This window comes from Crocodylus porosus, unplaced genomic scaffold (genome assembly GCF_001723895.1).
Source record: "Crocodylus porosus isolate Cpor-Errol unplaced genomic scaffold, CroPor_comp1, whole genome shotgun sequence".
Classification (NCBI taxonomy): domain Eukaryota; kingdom Metazoa; phylum Chordata; order Crocodylia; family Crocodylidae; genus Crocodylus; species Crocodylus porosus.
The window spans coordinates 146,829,336-146,833,481 of NW_017728886.1; the positions used below are offsets into that span (position 1 = coordinate 146,829,336).

The following is a 4,146-nucleotide window of genomic DNA, read 5'->3' on the forward strand; positions in this document are numbered from 1 at the left end:
TCCAACGTGTTCTGGGGGAGGGGGAAGGAGCTGGGAGGGGGGGGGATTGGAAGGAGACAATGGGGTGGTGGTGCTGGGGTTTCTGTGTCCCTCACCTGCCTCCTTGTCTGCTCCTCCTGTTCCTCCTGCTGCCTGCTCAGAGGTGGGGCTTGCCTCCGGCCCTGGTTGGTGACCAAACTCTGGTGACCCTGGGTAGAGCCCTCTCTTCTTCCTTCTTGCTGGGGCCGTGGCTGGAGTTCCTACAGACAGTCTGGGGGGTTGATTTGGTGACCCTGCTGGCACTGGTGCCCTGTGGTGGCACCTTGCCAAGCTCCCACGGTGCCTACTGGCTGGGGAGCCCCATGCTCTTAGAGCTCAGCTTCTAGCCTGCAGGGCGTTGGCATCTAGCCCTTGTGGGCTGGGAAGATTTTGGCAGCAGGGAGTTGTGGTTGTTCCTGTGGCTGCCTTCCTCTGCTGCCAGATTAGCACAGCCCAAGCTCTGCAGTGGGTGGGAACCAGGCTATTGTACCCCCTTCTCTCTGCGTGGCTGGGTTGAGGCTGGGCTGGGCCTTCCTGGAATCATAGAAAGTTAGGGTTGGAAGAGACCTTATGAGGTCATCTCAAAGCAGGACCAGCCCCAACCAAGGCTTTGTTGAGCTGGGCCTTAAAAAACCTGCAAGGGTGGAGATTCCACCATCTAAGTAACCTGTTCCATTGATTCACTACCGTTCCAGTGAGTTTTTCCTGATATCTAACCTACATTTCCCTTGCTGCAACTTGAGACCCTTGCTCCTCATTCTGTCATCTGCCACCACTGAAAACAGTCTAGCTGCTTCTCCACCCAAGCGGCTGGGTTGGGCCAACATCGAGCTTTGCCCCCTCATGCTGAATTAGGACTCCTTTCCTGTTCCCTGCAGGACCAGGTCAATCCCTGTTTCCCCCCATGAGGCTACATCAAACCCCTTCCTTCCCTCTCATGGCGCTGGGGCCATATCAAACCGCCTTCCCCTCAGCTGGGTTAGGTCAAACTCCTTCCTCTCTGAGGGGCTGGATCAAACCCCTGTCCCCTCCTCTTCTGCCCCCCCTGCTGGGCTGGGACCATGTCAAGCTGCCTCTCCCCCATGGGGCTGGGTTGGGATTGGGCTACCCACCCCCTCCAGGCAGTTTCTACACCCAAGTGCCAGATCAGGACCATTAGCCAGATCTGGCCTGTGGGCAGACCGTGCACTGGCCATCTGGCTTGCCAGGCTAAATGGTGGAGCCATCACTGTTCTAGACAACAGGGGTCTGTGAGCTGGATTGTTGGACTGTCATCCCTTTGGTACCTACTTACCCCATTGTTAGAGTAAAGAACTGAGGCCTGTCTTGGAGAGCTGAGTGGTTTGTTTGGGGAGAGCAGGGGGAGAAGCTGCTGCTGTAAAACAGCATCATTAGGATTTCTTCTCTTTTACACAGGGAGTTTTGTCCCACACAATGTTGCCCCTTTTCAGATCTCAATTCCCCACTTTCAGTGCTAGCCTCTCATCACGTGTACTGTTCCTCATGGCCACAGTGGCCAGGTTGGACTACCCATTTTCAGATTTCGGCAATCTTAATTGAATAAATGATAGAAAAACCTCATTTGTGTACTGGCCTTCTGTAAGGTACCAGGCACCCTCGTGCTCCCTCTTACCAACTGTGATCTTTTTTAAAGCTGTAAATAGCCACATTTTCAAATATGATAAAACCATATCCTACTGCATTGTGGAACTTCCTGGCTTGTAAACATTCAGTGTCTATTTTGTTTTTAAAGCAATCCCTGTGTATTTACTGCTGTAAACTTCCTGTCAGGAATTGTTTTACTAAAGTAGGCTAGACAAAAATAGTGGTAGCACTGTATATTCTTCACCAAGACTGCTTGTTGGGTTACATTATCTGACTGTTGCATTAATTAGCATATATTTTTTATTCTAGTGATGATGGAGTTTTCAAATCTAAATCCTAGGCTATTTAAAAGTTCACTAAGGAGAACTCCATGGTGGTGATTGTGATATGCTGGTGCTGCAAGATTTTGTAAAATGTTTTCCTGCAAAAATTTTTGCTTGCAAAATTTATAAGTCTGTAGTTAATGACTCCTAAAATGAATAATCTAGTCAACCAAGAAACTCCTCTACTTTAGTTGAGGGTAAATTAATTACATAATGTTGGGATAATTATGTCAAGCTTTGTTTGCTGCAGTGTTCTCTTTAAAAAGGTTTTTTTCTAAAAATTAAGAAGAGTTCTTGTCAAATTCCTTTATGTATAAAACTGTATTGTGATTAACTCCAGGATTCTGTATACTCTCTGCTGGGATAGCCGAAACATTACTATGTCTGAAATTTTCCATCAGGCTAAAGCACTTCCCTTTTTTGATATGTGGAGACCTACATGAAATAGTGAATTGAAGGGCTTATCTTTGACTATCTGTACCACTATATACCACCTCTTCTTCTGACCACCAGTTCACTTCATTTTTTTTAGGATGGGAAAGAAATTCCATTAGATCCTTTTTAAACAAAAACAATAAGTTTGTGGCCTGGGAAAATCATCCTATTTCTTGCTGTAACTTTCTCTATCTGAAGAAGAAACACAGAAGGTTGACACAGTCCCCTGTGGTTGTGGTATCTATTACAGCCTGCACTGACCCAGCAAGAAGTGGTGAAAGAACTTGACCCACAGATTGAGAGTCATAGGCATGCCCTGAACAACTCCTGCTGCTGATTTTTCCCATGGATAGGTTAGTCTACTGCTCAGCCACTACCTGTGGCGATAGTGATTTATATGCCCCCCAAAGGACATGTATTAAGGCCCTATCCAAATGAAAACATACTGTGCTTTATATGATCTTTCCTCTTTGTGTAAAAACAGGATGGATTGGTTTACAGGAGCAATTTAAATTGATTTTAATCATGATTAAAATGAGTAATAAAGCTTTACCAAGATAGTAATTATTCTATTTAGCTTTTTTTGGTAAAATTCATTTTCTTTAGCTTTTAGCTACTTGGTTATTAAAAGTAGATGTAAACTAATAGACTAGTGGTGATGTCACATTCCATTAGCATACATGCTTTCTGACTTGTATGTCTTTTTTTTTCTTTAATCCTTTTTTATAAAAATGTTAAAAAGTAAAAATCTCTCTTGCTTGGACTTTTGCTCTCATGTGCACTTTCTCTCTTTCTCTTGTGTAGCGTTATCTTTGACAAGTTGTAGTTCTCCAGAAGTTTCTTTTTTTATGTTTTATTTCATGCTGTATTTTATGTTTGTTTTATGAGGCACTAAAATAATCACAGAAATAATCTAATTCTAAGCCCTTTTGTTATAATTTAAGAAAATGTACTCATCTTTTGAAGTACATTATTAAGGTTTTTTTGTAATGGTTCATTGTACTGAACAATGTAATAGCATTTGAAATACGTGCATTTATACAAAGAAAGGAGTTCATCTTAATTCAGTTGACAGTGTTTACAAAGTGTTTTTGTACCTATACTGGTTGAACCCAATGCATTTTGGGTAGGTATTAGAAGTAGTCAAGGGAAAAACAGACAGCAAAGGATATTGAGACTTAGAACAACTTAGTGGCCTTGCTATAGTCCATCTTGTGAAATATCTATGTCTGATTGAATTGAGACTTCCTTTCCTGTATAGAAGTGCTCCTCAGGGTAAATTTGGTCCTAAATGCTTCCTAAATAAGTAAGTAGATGGAAAATGACAGAGGATGTCATGAATCTTGGTGATTAAAATTGTGAAGCTAAGCAATAGATAGCATTTAACTGGTTGTTTTCAGTTTGTTTATTTATAACATCAGTGAACTTAAGCATGGTCTTTTTAAAATTCAAACAGTTGGCTTTAATAGAAAATCTGCTTTTAATATATTTGTACTTTTGCTGTAATCTGAATAATAGTACTGCGCATTTGTGTCTAAAATAATGTAAAATTCAGTATCTTAATGTGATAGAAGGGTGGACGCAAGATGTAGTCTTAAACCTGTATTATTTCAAGAGTTGGTGAATATCCAAATTTATGAAAAGTGACATTGATTATAATTAAACTTACATTTCAATATCTCAGCATAAATTGCCCTGGAAAGCAAAAAGGTTGATACTTTTCAGAGTTGCTGGGGGGGTGGGAGGGGAAGCTGTTCTCTTTTTC

At 42.1% G+C, this 4,146-nt stretch overlaps 1 protein-coding gene across 4 annotated transcripts in view; it reads left to right on the forward strand.

Annotated features, from left to right (window-relative positions):
* The window catches only part of EXOC2 (exocyst complex component 2), a 188,585-nt gene that overhangs the window by 581 nt on the left and 183,858 nt on the right, over window positions 1-4,146 (forward strand). The window contains exon 1 of one of the 4 annotated variants that reach the window (XM_019542524.1): window positions 2,548-2,734. The exons of the other annotated variants lie outside the window; for them this stretch is intronic. The gene's annotated coding sequence lies outside the window, so the exon portion shown is untranslated. Of the gene's footprint in view, window positions 1-2,547; window positions 2,735-4,146 lie in introns of those variants that run through there. 4 annotated transcript variants of the gene reach the window in all.